At 42.9% G+C, this 17,575-nt stretch overlaps 1 pseudogene; it reads left to right on the top strand.

Annotated features, from left to right (window-relative positions):
- Window positions 1–4,381: 4,381 nt before the first annotated feature.
- LOC150040027 (uncharacterized) lies at window positions 4,382–17,123 on the top strand (annotated as a pseudogene).
- The last annotated feature ends 452 nt before the right edge of the window (window positions 17,124–17,575 follow it).

The following is a 17,575-nucleotide window of genomic DNA, read 5'->3' as shown; positions in this document are numbered from 1 at the left end:
AATCCTCTCCAATCTCCAGACTTTTGTTCCTTTTTTGTGGGGGGTAGAGGAGAGCAGGAGAAATCATGGGGCTTCGACTTTGGGCTGTGAGCTCTTCCGTTCAAGGCTACTGTCCTACCCTAGTGTATTGCCCGTGAGTTATTCAGCTCAAGGCTACCTACCAGTCTACCTTTTGAGCCACTTCCCATTATGTACAGAACAAAGTCCATCCTCAGTCTGAACCATTAGTGTTTTTGAAAAAGTAAAATGTACTGTAAACTAGTTGTAGTAGTATAAAACAGCAAGAAATAAATTTCTTGCCAGGTGCAGTGACTTACAACTAAAATTCGAGCTTCTCAGCTATCAGCCTGATATCTGAGGATTTGGTTCAAAGCCAGCCTGGCCATTAAAAAGTCTGTGAGACTCTCACCTCCAGTTAACCACTAGAATATGGGAAAAGGCACTGTGGCTTCATAGGTAGTATGATAACCTTGAGCTGAAGAGCTTAGGAACAGTGCCCAGGCCCAGAGTTCAAGCCCTACAACCCACAAAAATAAAACAGAAGAAGAAAAAAATAAGTTTCTTCCCCAAGTGATTATTATGCCAGACATAGGAAATTAACATTCTGGATGTACTTCACTGTATTCTTACTTGATAACCTAAGATTTTGCAACATTCTGACACTGCCGGTATATGCCATCACATAATGTAGTTTCTTTTCAATGGTATAATTTCATTTATAACCTAAATCTACCCCCCCTTTTTCTTGTCAGTACCACAATTGCTCTACCATGATATGCTACAAGCCCTTAGCCTTTTTCTGGTGGGTAATTGGAAATGAGTCTCATGGAATTTTGTGCCAGGCTGGCTTTGAATCATAGTCCTCAGATCTCAGTCTCCTGAGTAGTTAGGATGACAGGAGTGAGCCACTAGCAACTGGCTTGCTTTTATGTGGGTTATGGGACTAGAACTCTGGGCCTGGGCACCGTCCCTAAGCTCTTCATGTCAATATTTTATGTAAGTCTAAAGCATTCATGTAGAAGAATAAAATTCCAGACATGATGTGTTTATAACTCAGGGCTAATTACTTGATGGAAATGTGCCATTCCAGAAGCTGGTGTCATTTGATGATGTAGCTGTGGATTTCAGCTGGGAGGAGTGGCAGGATCTGGAAAATGCTCAGAGGACCCTGTACAGAGATGTAATGCTGGAGACCAACAGCAACCTGGTGTCCTTAGGTGAGCAAAAGGCAAATTCACTTGCAAGGCCAAGTGTCTTGTTATTTTGCAGATACGTGAATGTTTATCAAACTTTCAATACTATTTAAATGAAAGATTCCAGGCCCTGAGAAGTATCATTTCTTTCTAAAGAAACCTTAAGGTAATTTTGAACTCATTCTTCAGGATACCTATTCAACACTTTGACAAAAGTTCTAAATAATGTTCCCTCTAATGGAGACGACATTCCAAACTTACACAGTAATTATAAGTGGATAAACAATCTAGAATAGAATATATATCATAATTGGAAATAAGATCTACAAATCACTAAACAGTGAGTTTATACCGGAAACCTGGCACTAGGTGCAATGTTTCACGGCTGTAATCTTAGAGACTCAGGTGGAAGAAATCTGATAATTCTAATTTGAAGACAACAATGGCAGAAAAGTTCCCATGAAACCCCTCAAAAATGTTATTGGAGGGCTGAGGTTTTGGCCCTGTGATTGAGTGCTTGAGTAGCATGCATGAAGACCCATGCATGTTAGTGGTGCTGGGACTCAAACTGGTAGATTGCTAGCCTTGAGCAAAAGAACTAAGTTTATGCCATACAAAATGAATCCAGAACTGGGGAAAAGTCAACCATTGAGCCAGTGAGAAATCAGAAAAGAGTGGGATGTCTGAGATCTTACAGCAATGAAGACACAGGATAAGCAATAATTCTCTACTGTTTCTAATTTACAGGGCCCTGTGTTCCCAAACCTGTATTGATTGTCAAGCTAAAGCAAGGTGGAGAACCATGGATAGGGAATTCCTCTGACAAGAATATCACAGGTGAGTTAATGCATCTTCATATTGATTTTGGAGCCTGAGCCCAGTTGGTAATGTTCTTAGTTACACCAAGTCCTGTGTGTAGAACCTAGGAAATTCTTTGTGAGTAAATCAATAATCATTCTATTTTGGCATTTTTGGGCTTGGGTTCAGGGCCTGAGCATGGTCCTTGGGTTTTGTCAAGGCTAGCTCAATACCACTTGAGCCATAGCACTACTTCAGGCTTTTTTCTTTGTATGTGTTACAAAGGAACTGAACCAGGTCTTTGTGCATGCTAGGCCGAACTCCCAGCCCCAAGAATCATATGATGATATGATTAATTCTATGTGGCAGTAGAGTTAAAGGTAGATTTCTCTGTGGAAATCACTGTGAAACAAAATAAAATGAGAAAGCTGGGAGCCAGTGACTCATGCCTATAACCCTAACTACTTAGGAGGCTGAGATTTGAGGATTAAGGTTCAAAGCCAGACAGATCAAAAAGGACCTTAGACTATTCTCTCCAATGAACCACTAGAAAATGGGAAGTGGGCCTGTGGCTCAAGAGGTAGGGCAGTAGCCTTGAGCGAAGAGCTTATGGACAACACCCAGGTCCAGAGTTCAAGTCCCATGACTGACAAAACGAAAGAAAGAAGGAAAGAAATGTAGAAATGAGATTTCATTTTCTTTGAAACTAAGACTATAAAGGTATGAGGAAACAAGGAATAAGTCAGGGCTCTATTCTCTAGTAAGTATAATAGGTTTTCGCTGGTATGCAGAGACTCATATTCACAACCAAAAGTTTCCAGCCAGGAGTTGATCCTAGTGGTATAGTGCTTGCTAGCATGCACAGAAACACGGGGTCGATTCCTCAGTACCATGTACATAGAAAAAGCCAGAAGTATTGACTTAATTGGTATGCTTCTAGCCTTAAGAACACCCATGGATAGAGGTCAGGTCCTAAGTTCTAGCCCAGGACTGGAAGGAAAAAAAACAACAAAGTTTTAGTCTATTGAAGAAAATTATCTAGACAATGAGCTTGAGTATTTCTGTCTTCCATGGTTCTGAGGGACAGGAATGACAGAAAAGGAATTTTGATGAGACTTCAATTGGAAAGAAACAAATTTCAAAATTCCCACAAATACCTAAATTGAGACTTTAGTGATGAGTTATAACTGAAGGGATGTAGGTGTAAGTCCTTACTCTCAAGAATCATTCTTGCTTAGATCAAAGGCAAACAGGCATATAAACGACTTTTGTGGCCTCTGAATCTAAAAACTATTCCTGTTCCTCATTTAGTGTTTAAAAAGCAAGGCAGCATTGGAGCTGGGTAAGGTAATCCTAGCTGCTACTCAGGATCTGAGGATCAAGGTTCAAAGCCAGCCCAGGCACAAAAGGACCTGAGACTCATATTCAGTTAACCTCTCGAAAACAGGAAGTGGTGCTGTAGCTCAAGGATAGGGGCTAGCCTTCAGGTGAAGAGTTCTGGGACAGGGCCCAGGCCTATGAAACACAAACCCCCCCTAAAAAAAGAAATTTTTAAAAAGGAGCAAAGCAGCACTACATATAAATTGTTTCTCAAAAATAAAAGAAAGGCAGTTATTCCCCAATGTATAAACAAAACAGTATTTGAAAAATAGAGCTATAGGTATACTATAGGCACTACTCCGCTTAAAACTATAGCAATACATAGTTGGGTATTTGAATAAATATTTCCTGTGATATAAAAAGAAAACTAAAACACAGACATTATTGGTCATTGTACAATATCATTTTCTTAATATGTTAGGGAGAAATGCATATATTTCTCACAAATCAATTTCCATTTTTATATTTTAAAATATCTAAGGCTTAGGATGGAAAAGTAATTACATTAAGGAATATTTGTATCTCATGTATCTTTGTGTCTTTTTTCTATGACTCATTTTAGATGTCCAAGTAATGGAGAATGTGTTTAAGACCTGCCAGGAAAGTACATATGAATGTCTTTGTGAAGTAGCAGTTGCAAGTAGTATGGAAGCGGAGGAAAATGTTAGATTAGCAAAAACTTTTAATTTGAGCTCCACACATAAGCCAGTCATAATGGGAACACCTTAGGGATGAGGACTGAGGAGTTCATTAAGTATCAGAATATGCTTCTCACTCCTGAGCCTGTGGAGATGCATGCTGCATATAGGTCTCATGTGTCTCCTGTTGTTGAACAATCCCTCAGATATTCAGCGCATTTTAGTCACAATTGTGATAGTCCAAAAGAGCTGCAGTATCATAACCCTGTTCTCCCTGCCCAAGAAATTCCTCTGGGACGGAGGAAAAATGCTGAATGTACTGTGCGTTGAAAAATATTGTACTTAACACCAACCATCACTACACATCCGATAATGTACACAGGAGGTTATGAATGTAAGCAATGTTGAAAGTCTTTCAGATGGAAGTCAATTTGCATCAGAGAAAACACACAGGAGAGAAACCTTATGAGTGTAATGATTGTGGAAAGACCTTCAGGTGGAAGTCATATCTTCCTTTGCATAATAGAACTCACACAGGAGAGAAACCTTATGAATGTAGTGATTGTGGAAAGTCTTTCAGCTGCAAGGCAAAACTCTGTGTTTATCAGAGAAAACAAACAAGAGAGAAACCTTATGAGTGTAACAGATGTGGCAAGTCCTTCACATTGAAGTCATATTTTGATAGGCATAATAGGACTCACACAGGAGAGAAACCTTATGAATGTAGTGAATGTGGAAAGTCTTTCACCTGGAAGTCAAAACTCCGTGTTCATCAGACAATACACACAGGACAGAAACCTTATGAGTGTAACAGATGTGGAAAGTCCTTCAAATTGAGGTCATGTCTTGATAGGCATAATAGGACTCATACAGGAAAGAAACCTTATGAATGTAGTGAATGTGGAAATTCTTTCACCTAGAAGTCAAAACTCCATGTTCATCAGACAATACACACAGGAGAGAAACCTTATGACTGTAACAGATGTGGAAAGTCCTTCACATGGAAATCACACCTCAATAGACATATGACAATTCACACAGGAGAGAAATCTTATGAATGTAACCAATGTGGAAAGTCTTTTGAATGGAAGTCTTCCCTCCATTTGCATCAGAGAACACACACAGGAGAGAAAGTATATGAGTGCAACAAATGTGGAAAGGCCTTCAGGTGGAAGTCAAATCTCGAGAGGCATAACAGAATTCACACATGAGGAACCTTATGAATGTAAAAGTCCTTCATGCAATATTCACCCCTCAGGAAGCATAAGAGAGTTCACACACATGAGAAACCTTAGCAGTGTAATAAGTTGGAAAGACTTTTTAGTCTTTGGAAGAAAACTCAGCTCATGTCACAGAACCAACAAAAAACAAAACCCTTAATGAATGTGGCAAATGTTCAGTCTTTAACCCAGAAGGCACAACTCAGGATTTATCACTAAACACCCACAGTAGAGAATCCTATGAATGAAATAAAAGGGAAAGTTTTTCAAGAAGTCATGCTTGAGTTTGCATGAGACCACACACACAGGATAGAAACCATATGAATATAGGGAATATGAAAAGTCCATCATGAAGGCATGGCTAAGTACAGAATGCACATAGGAGAGAAAAACCTAATGAATATTACAAACTTGGAAAGTGTTTGACCTGGAGGGCATACCTCTGTGTTCATCACAAACCTGATTCCGATAGAAGAAAAAAAACCTAATGACTAGAACAAATGTGCAATAACTTTTAATCAGAAGTCAGTCTTCAGTGCATTTCAGAACATACACAAGACAAATTCTGAGTAATGAAAAACATTTAGCTATATATAGAATCTGAATATGTAAGCATTAGGGGAAGTCTTCAAAACAGAAGTCATCCTTCAGCAAGCATTAAGAGCACTCACAGAAGAAATAAATAGCATATAGGAAAACCCTTCTCAGAAACCTCTATAATAGGTTACTGTTTGGCTTACCTAGCAAGGATAAAAGCCTGGGTTCAATTCCTCATTACTACATAAGAAGAGCAAGCCAGAAGCAGCACTGTAGTTCAAGTGGTAGAGTGCTAACCTTGAGCAAAAGAAGCTCAGGTCCTGAGTTCAAGCCTGAGGAATGTCACCAAAGAGAGAGAGAGGTGGGGGGAGAGGGAAACTACTAATGTATACAGAGAAATCCTTCATGGCAGAGGTAAGCTAGGTGTAATGTGTAATGGAAATGACTCTTCAGCCTTGGGCTCTTACTGAGCCAACATTTGTCATTGTGTTTATTGGTGATGTCCCTGAATATTATCCAAAGGAAGTGGATACAAATGGGGGAAATTAATATTTCAGGCTTTACAAGTAATTAAGGGAGTGAAGTTTTTGACTTGTGGATTCTATAAAAGGAAATGGTTTGTGAAGTTGATTTTATTAACACAGTAATAAGAACTCTGGCCCACTGAGACTGGAATAACAATTTCCACGATGGTCTGGGGAGTGATGGATGGGGAAAGACTGTCACAATTGGAGCCAAGAACTTGAGAGCATCAATTTCTCCACTGTTCCCCTAAAGTCTGCTGTGTCCGTGGTCCATGCATTAAAACACAAATGACTTACTGTTTCAAGTTCAATTTTTGAGTGGAAGGTATGATGGAAGATACTACTCCTTGTTTATTGCAAAATTTGCACAATAGGAAAATATTTCTCATCACCTTTTGCCTCATTTATGAAACATTTAGAAAACATGTAAGGACAGAGTTTTGGGGATACATTGTGTGTATATATATATGTGTGTGTGTGTGTGTGTGTGTGTGTGTGTGTGTGTGTCTGTCTGTCTGTGTCTGTGTCTGTGTACACAAGTCGTTTAGCTTGATCTTAGAACATAAGCACTCCTTAAGCATCTCTGCTCAATTCTAATGCTTTCCACTTGAGCCTCAGCTCTACTTCTGGTTTCTTTGGTGGCTAGAGATAAGAGTATTAAGTATTTGATTTTGGATGAGTAACTCTAAAATGACTTCAGTGCTTCCTTTATATATAATTACTCATTGATGATGAATCACATGTGACTTAGTGACTCTTAGCTTGTTCTTTTGTTCTGCTGAATGAGTTTTAATAAAACACCAGTGTTCATAATGTGAAGAACCTATGTATTCTCATTGTCCTCGAGGTGAAATTAACAGGAGGATGAATAGCTCAGGGACATGGCCCAAGCCATGATCTAGCCCCATGACACCCCCCAAAAAAATTAGAAACATGGAAAATATGAGGAACAGCAGCTAGTTAGAAGATGATTATGGAAAACCAAGGGATGTGGTCTGGTAGTTTAACCTAGTGGTAGAGTGCTTTCCTAGCATGCACAATGACCTGAGTTGGATTCCTTAGTACCACGTACATAGAAAAAGCTGGAAGTGGTGTGGTTGTTCAAGTAGTAGAGTTCTGGCCTTGAGAAAGTCCAAGGACAGTTCTCAGGCCCTAAGTTCAAGCTTCAGGATTGGCAAAAATAAAATCCAAGGGATGAGAGAGACAACTAGATATCGGGAGGAATGTGGTAGATATTTGAAGTACAGTATTATATTCTGTATTTTCATTGTGCAATGATTGCATATATAAAACCATACTACATGTTTCTTTGTCATGACAACAGTCTCCTGGATTGTTATGGCCGATAATCCATTGAGCAATTTCACAAAAAATCATGCATTTCTATTTCCTCTTCTTCACTGCTATCTTATTCAATCAGCCACTCATCTCTATTTTCTCCTACCAATTCAGGTTCTCTTTGTTTTTCCATGTTGAACCAGTTTCTTTCACTTCACTGATAGTCAGGTGTAATGATTCTTAAGTTTGATGCCACATGTTTATTCCATTTAGTAAAATTAATGCACTGTATAAGTTAAAGCATATTATAGCCTATGTTGATAAGATTCAGGGATAGTGAAAACATTTTTCTTGAATTCAGGTGTCTGGAAGGGTAGTGGCGGGTGTTGGTGTCTGGGAGTATGAAGCTGGAGCTGCCTTCGAACCATGGATCATGTTCCTCTTTGTCTGGGAGAAATGACTCCAAAGATGAGATTTCAATGGTGAGGAAAAGAAGATGGTCAGGTGATTTCTCCTAAACCAATGCTCATGTGGAAGTGCAATGGGGGCTGAGCATAAATGAGACAGAGCATAAGGGGGCTTCTCATGGCATTGAGAACATTCCTTGGGATTTCAAACATGCTACAGGTTAATTTAGATGGCCATTGTGAGATTGATGGAATAAGACTGGAGACAAGAAGAATGTTGGGATGCTGTAATGCTCTTGCATGAGTGGCTGGTGGCTCACTTGAAAGAACAAAATATGTTTAAAAAGAAATAAGCAATTTGTCATGATTAGATAGTGCTTATAATTCTAGGCATACTGAGGAACCTGAGATCTGAGGATTGTGGTTTAAAACCAACCCAGCAGGGGAAAAATTCATGAGACTCTTAATTCCAGTTTAGAGCAAGAACAAAGATTGAAGTAGAGCTGTGGCTCAAGAGCTAGAGTGCTACCTTGAGCAAAGAAAGTTAAGAGACAGCTCCAGGTTTTCAGTTCATGGCCAGGAAGGTAAAAAAAGTATGAGAGGAAGGAGGAAGAAAGGGAAAGATGGAAAGGAAAGAGAGAAGGAACTAGAAATTTAAAACTAGAGAATATTTAGAAGTCATCAGTCCTTCTAAGAAAAGTGATGAAGTATGGGTTCTATGTGTGGTGAACTGGAAGCCCCAGCAGTGACTTGTTAACCACAGGGTCACCATGATGAGCAACGATAGAAATCTGCATGACCCTCCTAGTGGATGGGGTCCCAGAAGAGAACCTCAGCTCCCATTCTACAGTTAGAAGTGTATAGAGATGGGGGGTTGGCATCACCTTGAGCTCATTGTGGCCCTCGGTACTGGAAGCCATGGCTCTGTGAAAGCACAATGGTCTGGTTACTGAGCTGAGAGGCTGAGGAGAGCCAAGTCCTGGCCAAGAAGAAATGAGGATGGCAGCAGGCAACTCTGCTGCAGTGTTTGTCTACTTGGCTGTTCCTATTCTGTGGTGGACCAGGCTGGAGGGGGCGAGAGGGACTCTGTTGCATGGACACAAGCCCTTCATCAAGAGCTTCCTGTGGGATCCTCATAAGCTACAGGGTGGCTAGTGGTGGGATGTGTGGGGGGTAGAAGTGACAGAGAGATGAACGCATGGGAGGTGGGTGAAGAGATGAGAGGAATGATGAGAGCCCAGTGCTTTGGTTTCCAGGGTTAATGGGTGGGAGGTAAAGAGGCATGATGAAGGAAAGATGGAGGCAGGGGAAAGTGGTGACAGAGTGAGGCCATCCGTGGTGCCAGCCTGGCCATCATCTGAAGCCCATAGGCAGCTTCCTGATCCCTCACTTTGTCATGCTCCTTGTGGAGGGAATGTCACGTGTACCCAGAGCCATCGCGGTAGGGGGTGAGGTGGTATCAGCACCTGGATAACCATTGGCCTCTACCTGGGTGAGGGGTGGTTATGGCTCCCTGGCTGGGTGGCCTGATAGCTGTGGAACAGATCTCTCCAGACCTACCAATGTCAGTGGCTGCTCTCCATCTAGGGTGAGGGCACCAGCTCAGCCACCAGGACACCCCATGCCAGGACAGAGGTCTACCATTCAGATGGCATCACAGGGGTGAAGGTGTTCCTAACGTAGCCCTAGTTACATTGCTGTCCCTGCATGCCGGACAGAAAGAGCTGGGGACAGGAGATGAGACATGGTGAAAGCCTGGATGGGGGCAGGTGTTCTCTTTGTCTATCCACAACCTATACCAGTCTCCTCTTATGTCTGATTAGACAGACCAAGAGAGTACCAGATTCCCTCTCACAGTCCTGGTTCACTTTTTCTTTTTGAGTCGTGAGGCTTGAACTCAGGTCCTGGGGACTGTCCCTGAGCTCTTTTTCTCAAGGCTGATACTCTACCATATGAACCATAGTATCATTTCCAGCTTTTTCTTTTCATGCGGAATTCTGATATCTGCAGTGCTGTGCCTGCAGGGAGGCACTCACCCCACAGACAGAGCCACCTGTGCCTTCACTGTGACTGCCCCCATCCTTCACCTACTCCTTGCACCCCCCTCGCTTCCACTCCCAGCTCCTCTGGATGTCCACTGGGTGTCCAGCCTACCCCTTCCCACATTCACAAAGGGTCTATACTTGTCTTCCAAGGGCCCATTCTTCTGCCAGCCAGAGCACAGACTGTGCACACCATGGCAATCACAGAGCTCAAAGTCAAAGGCTGAGATGCAGAAGGGGGTGGTCCAGCAGTGCCCAGGGCCCCTTGCCCATCCGGTGCATGCCCTAGCCTGTGACTTAACCCACCCCTCCCTTTGCAGGGAAGCTCCATGCCCACATCCTGATCCCTGGTCCCATGCAATGCCATTCTCCCTTGGATTTTGCAGACAGTCTACCATCAGGATCTAAAATTCTATTCATCACTTTATGTCCTTATCACTGATTCGCTTCTTTGGCAGGATCTCCCCCTGCCATGGAGAGGAGGCATGTTAGGTACTCTCTGTGGAGAAGTTGCCCCAGGAGAAGAAATATGCACTTCATGTGAGTGCTGGACAGGGCAGGAGGGCTCCCTAGGACCAGAGACCACAGGAGGGGTGCAGATGGGGGAATGCTAAGGGCCCCAGGGGACAGTGCGACTTAGGGCACAGTTGGTTCCTTCTGCAGGGTTGACACCTCTTCGCAGACACCACACAATGAGGTTCACACCACAGATGTCAGAGACAGTGCAAATACCCCGTGGGCACTGGGGTCACTGTCACGCCCAGATGCTGGCTGCATGATGGGATGCAGGCAGAGGTGTTTTCAAGATTATAGTGTGGATGCTGCAGGGTGTAACCACTCTTCACAGATGCCTCTCTACCTCTCTTGAGCTTAATCTCTATCTTTGGCTTTTCCTTGGCAGTTAACTGGAAATGAGAGTTTCATGGACTTTCCTTTCTGGACTGGCTTCAAACAGAACCTCAAATGTTAGCTATGCAGTTTTCAAACCATACCCTACTGAAGATGGGAAGCTTGATCTGCTGAGTTACTGAGTTGCACTTTGGGTCCATACTCTATGCCTCATGGGAGGGGCTCATCATTTGTAGACTAAAGTCTCATGACCTCTAAAGCCAAATGCTACCTGAAAGTTCAGGGTCCCAGCCTATATGCTGGGCCTGAGTGAATACTCCTCTGTGGTGCTGGGCCATCAACCCATGTCCTACGCTGGAAGTAGGCAGTGCCACATTTGATAAGAACTTCTGCCAGAGATTGTCACCTCATGAAAGCAGATTCTAAGTTTGTATTTCATTTCCTGTTTTGGAAAAATACCCTCCAATTTAGACAGCTTCTGATCCACCTGCAGGCCCCACACCTAATGCTCACTTGAGTGTCCTAGTGCCATGCAGATCTAAGTCTGGAGGGAATTCTAGTTTAGTTCATGAATTAGCTAGACAAGTGATGACAAAGTTGTGAGTTACTATGAGAACAATCTAAGAAGCCCTGGAGTATCATCAACCTGCGCCTCTGTGGGGATAGAAATCTGATAAGACCTCCCAGATTGAGAAACAATCACATGGATTTGTGTTTGGCATCCAGACCAGTGAGTGCATTCCTTAGCTGTCAGCCAATACAGAGGAGGACATGAATAAGTTGCTGGAAAGCATGTGTCAGACCCCTGGCTGGGGTCAAGTGGAGAGAACATAGGAAGGTAGATACCATGGCTGTGGTGGAGCCAAAAAAAGGGTAAAAGAGGCAATGGAACCAGGTACTGGAAACTCGAGCCTGTAATCCTACCTACTCAGGAGTTTGAGATCTGAGTATCACAATTCAAAGGCAGCCTAGGACAGAAACTCCATGAAAGTCTTATCTACAATAAACTACTGAGTGCAAGAAGCTCAAGCTCAGTGACAGCACCCAGGCCCAGAGTTCAAACCCCAGGAATGGGAAGAAAAAAAAGTGTCAAAGGACAAGGAGCAGGCCAAAAGTTAGAGGGACTCTATCTTGACAAACCATAGAATGGAAAGTTGCACTTAGAAGACTTGCACAGAATCTGGAAATGATTGAGACCTATCTATGTATGTATCCTATCTGTTTGTCTAAATACATATGCCTTATGCATTTACATATTAGTATAGAGAGACAGATCAATACATATGACTATATATATATATATATATATATACATAGCCAGACACTTATGGGTGGGTGGTATAGTGTGTGAGATTTGTGGATGGCTATTTCTGTTTAAGAAAGACAGAAAATATGTAAATATGTTTAAAAAAACATTGATAAAATATAGAAAGACATAAGCTCTTGGGGGAATCTGAAAGGACAAGATTATTCACAGACACCTTTATCCTTATGAAGTCCTCAGCAAGTTTTAATTTTCATATTATTTTCTTTCTTTTTTTATACCAGTACTAAGGATTCCTCTCAGGGACCAGGTGCTGCCAATTACCATTTTTGTTATGGCTGGTACAAGAGGAACTGAGTCACAGTTCCACTTTTGCCTTTTTTTGTGTGTGCTTAACTGAAGATAAAGACTTTCTTTCAGTGACTTTCTTTCTGGGCCTGGCTTCTAACCAGGATCTTCAGATCTCAGTCTTCTCTATAGCTACAATTAACAGTATGAGAACCCAGCACTGGGTTCCAATGCACAGGGCAAGAAATTGTATGAATCTCTCAACTCCAATTAGATACAATAAACTAGAAGTGAAAGACAAATACCTTTGAGGAAAAGATGTTGAGGGTTAACACATAGGCCCTAAGAGTAAGCCCACACCCTATACACACGTGTGAATGCACACACTGGCAGATACACACACACATGCACACACATACAATATCTCAGGCAATATTGTATCTTGAATTACTATCCAGATATTGGACAACAGCATAGCAAGTAATGAAATCTGTTTTTCTTGTCTATATTGAGGGAAAGTGATAGGTCACAAGATGCAGAAGCGAAGACTTCAGAGGCAAAAGCTGTGAATGAATAGTTTGTAAAAAGCACATTTCTTTTCTTTTGTATCTTCTGCCAGTCCTGGGGCTTGAAATCAGGGCCTGAGCACTGTCCTTGAGTTTTTTCAAGTCTAGCCCTCTGCTACTTGAGAGACAGTACTACATCTGGATTTTCTATCTATGTGGTATTGAGGAATCAAACCCAGATCTTCATGGATGCTAGGCAAGCACTCTACCACTAGGCCAAACTCTAAATCCCGATATAATATTTGTAAATAGTCATCATCATCATATCAAAATATCCTTCCTCCTACAATGAATGAACACTTATGTAGGTGTGTAATGCTTTTTTTAAATTTCACCAATACTTCTGTGATTTCCCACTTGCATTTTTTACAGATGACAGCACAGATATTCATCAGGAAAAAATAGATTAAGGTACAGAAACCTAACAACGTCCTAGTAGATTGAGGTCAAAAATATGTGCAAGATGGCCTGGATGTTTGATCTAGTGGTAGAGGGCTTGGCTACCATGCAAAAAGACTCCGGTTTGATTCCACAATACCATGTACACAGAAAACACTGGAATTGGTGTTGTGGCTCGGTGGGACAGGTATAGCCTAAAGAAAAGCCAAGAACAATGCTCAGGCTCTGAGGTCAGGTCCCAGGACTAGCAAAAACAAAAAAAATGTGCAAGAGGCAAAATGCAGGCTGAGAAGGCAGTGTGAAGCAAAATGGCTTGTGAAGACTAAAGGGAATAGTGACAGTTAAGTTTGGATCTTACCTAAGAAATGCTCCTTGATCCTGAGACCAGGCTAGTACCAGGCCTTGTGAAAGATTTGGGATTTGACAAGGTGTGTGGTTTACTACATGCACATGTATGTTGTGAGGTGGGAGGGGAGATTCAGCCTCCAGTATGTCTTTGGGGAGGTCTTCTGTGAGCAAGGAGCTTTGGTCATTGGGCCCTGAGAGGTGACCCTACCTCCCTCACAATGGAATAGAATATGGAACCCTGGTAACCAAGCAACTGTGTCTGACAACCAGCTCCAGCCAGCACACTTGGCCTGCGGCTCAGGAACCAGAAAGATGTTGCTGTGCTGTTGCAAAAGATGAGAAGACTCAGGTCTCAGGCATGAGAGATATGGATGTCTCACTCGAAGATGTAGATGCTGGATCAGTGCCAACCCAAAATTCCAGTATATCAGGTATTTCTCTACAAAGTGCAAGGTGACAAAGAAGGATCCAACTTTATTTTTCTGCAGGTGCTTAACCAGTTCTGCCAGCACAACTTGTTGAAGAGGCTGTCTTTCTTCCATTCTATTTTTTTGGCTCCCTTGTCAAAGATTAGGTGGCCATAGGTCTGTGGTTTAATATCTGGGTCCTCAGTTCTATTCCATTGGTCTTCAGGCCTGTTCCTGTGCCAGTACCAAGCTGCTTTGAGAATTATAGCTCTGTAATAGAGTCTAAAGTTTGGAATTGAAATTCCTCCAACGCTGTTCTTTCTGCTAAGAAGTGTTTTTGCTATACGGGGTCTTTTATTATTCCATATGAAATTTTGAATTGCCTCTTCTATTTCTGTAAAGAATGCCATTGGGATTTTGTTGGGTATTGCATTGAATTTGTAGATAGCCCTTAGCAATATTGTCATTTTCACAATGTTGATTCTTCCAATCCAGGAGCATGGGAGGTTTTCCCATTTCCTTAGTTCTGCATTTAATTTCCTTTCTTAGGGTTTTAAAGTTTTCATAAAAAAGTTCCTTTACACTTTTAGTTAAGCTAAATCCTAGGTACTTTATTTTCTTTGAGGCTATTGTGAAAGGAGTTTCTTTCCTGATTATTGCCTCGTTCCTCTCACTGTTGGCGTAAAGGAAGGCAATTGATTTTTGAGGGTTGATTTTATAGCCTGCTACTCTTCCAAAGTTTTGAATCAGCTCAAGGAGCTTGGGAGTAGAGTCTATAGGATTCTTTAAATACAAAATCATGTCATCTGCAAAGAGGGATAGTTTTATTTCCTCTTTCCCTGCTTGGATCCCCTTTATGCTTGCTTCTTGCCTTATTGCACTGGCTAGGAATTCTAGTACTATGTTAAAGTGTACTGGAGAGAGTGGGCATCCTTGTCTCCTTTCTGATTTTAGAGGGAATGGCTTTAGATTTTCACCATTAAGTGTAATACTAGCAGTAGGTTTCTCATACACAGCCTTTATTACATTGAGGAATGTTCCTTGGATTCCTAGTTTCTCCAGAGCTTTTAATATAAAGGAGTGTTGGATCTTCTCAAATGCCTTTTCCACGTCTATTGAGACAGTCATGTCATTTTTGTCCTTTCTCCTGTTGATGTGTTGAATTATATTAATTGATTTGATTATGTTGAACCAGCTTTGTCTCCCTGCGATGAATCCTGTTTGATCATACTGTATAATTTTTTTGATGAGTTGTTGTAGACGGTTGGCCAGTATTTTGTTGAGAAGTTTTGCATCGATGTTCATCAAAGATATAGGTCTATAGTTCTCTTTGTTTTATGAATCTCTGTCTGGTTTGGGGTTGAGGGTTATACTGCCTTTATAGAATGAGTTTGGTAAAGAAGCTTCCTTTTCAATTTCGTTGAAGAGCTTGAGGAGTATTGGTGTGAGCTCTGCTTTGAAGACCTTATAGAATTCATCTGTGAATCCATCTGGCCCTGGGACAGTTTTGATTGGTGTTATCACTGTTTCTTTTTGTGCAGTTACAGACCAGCCTAATACATCCACTGATAAGCGAGTTATACCCAAAACAATAAGCCTCTCAATCCAATCTGTATTGTCTTTAAGTCCCTCTGAGCCTAGAGAATAATTAAACACCTAGACATACAATATTGCTCAACAGCCATCAACTGTAGATCCATGCAGTATAAGGGCTGAAAGACGAACAGAGGTCCAGAGATTGAAAAATAGAATGAGAGAGGTCAGGGGAGGTACAAGAGGATTAACGTAGGGGTGTAAGAATATTGTAGTAATGGAGAAAAGGTATAGCGTAAGGACAACTGACGTAAGTTGGTAATTAGGTAGCGTATTCGAGTACAAAGTTTGGAAAGTATTAGAATGAACTTATGTGTTGCTGCACGACTAGCTCTTAGCCCAACCTGTAGCCTCACAGTGGACCATGGGATGGATCTGCAAGCTTCTGTCTGAGCGCGGTTGGCAGACGTTTTCCTGTGCTGCTTCCAGGGGCGGCCCCAAGCCAAGGTTCTGTGGATTGATAGTTTCCAGGGGCTCTCAGCAGGACCAGCAGGAGACCCCTCTGTTCCCAGGGGCGGGGCCCAGCTGAGGACATGAGCTCCAAGGGTGGAGCAGGGCCTTTTTGATTCTGCTGTTTCCACTGCTTTGTCAGAGTCTGTGACTGTGGGGGAGGCCCCTCGGTGCTGTCTTGCTCAGGATTCCCATCTGGAGGATGCCCTGCTCAAGAACTGAGGGGGTGCAGATGCTGGCTCCTATATTCCCGCACCCCCTACCCGCTGTTGTAAGGCAGGGTCCTAGCGCCCTCCAATCTCCAGATCCAGTGTTCTGGGAGAGGAGCCTGGTGGGCGGGTGGGAGCTGGGACAGCTCCGCCTCCCCTGGTTGGGTGCTGAGTCTTAGGGTCCTCCTGCTTGTCAGTCTCCAGTCAGAGAGCTGGGGGTTTAGCCCGTTGGGCGGGTGGGAGTTGGGACAGCCCTGCCTCCCTTGGTGGGGTGCTGGGTCTTAGGTAGCCCACCTGTCAATCTCCAGTCAATGGCCTGAGGGAGGGGGCTGTTGAGGGAAGGGACAGGATTCTAAATTCCTTGCCTCCCTACTCCCGCCAGTCTTTCTTGGGCGGGATATTGGGGTCTGAGTTAAGTTATATTGCTTGGCACCTGCTCTGCTTTTCTGATGTGTTTGGGGATGCACTGTATTACTCACGCCTCTGCGAATATCTGCGGGTGTTCCACGGTGGTGGGGAGTCTTTCACTCCCCTAGGGTCTCCGCCGATGCTTGTGTTCTGCGTCTGGGTTCCGCTGCTTCCGCCATTCGCTGGCCGGTTCTGTGCTGGTTTCTGCAGCAGTTGGGCTTCCAGCCTGGCGCCCTTCACTGCCGCCACTTTTCTTGGCTTGGAGCCAGCGCCTGACCGCCGCTTTGCAGGTGTGGAGCCTGCACCCACCGCCACTTTTCGCTGATTGGAGCAGGCGCCTGCCGCTGCTGTTTGTAGCTTTCCGCGGCTTTTACAGCTTGGAGCTGGATGAGAGAGGTGGGGGAGGGGTCCTCGCGTTCTGAATTCTTTGAGAAAATTGGATGTGAGCTTTATCTGGATTTCTTTTCCGGTTTGAGTCCTTCTCCGTTGCTTTTTGAGTTTGTTGTTGTGGATTTCTTAAGGTAGTTGGCTTGTGGGTCACCCTGGTTCTCTCTTTTTTTGAGAGAGAGCTAGACAGCATCCCTATTGTCTCGGCGCCATCTTTATTCATCTGGTGATCTCTTTTATGTCGGAAATTTCCTGCACAATTTCAGACAGTGGGGGACAATGTAGCAGTTGCTGGAAATTCTCTTGAAAAAGTGAGTGTTCCCCCTCCAAACCCAGGCTTGCTCAGCCCCTCCTGGCCAAGTCTTGGACTACTTGACACCTCTCTGAGCC

The sequence above is a fragment of the Megascapheus bottae genome, unplaced genomic scaffold, assembly GCF_031878675.1.
Source record: "Megascapheus bottae isolate mThoBot1 unplaced genomic scaffold, mThoBot2.hap1 HAP1_SCAFFOLD_163, whole genome shotgun sequence".
Classification (NCBI taxonomy): domain Eukaryota; kingdom Metazoa; phylum Chordata; class Mammalia; order Rodentia; family Geomyidae; genus Megascapheus; species Megascapheus bottae.
The sequence above is the reverse complement of the archived record's forward strand: the minus strand, read 5'-3'. Positions and strand labels throughout refer to the sequence as shown.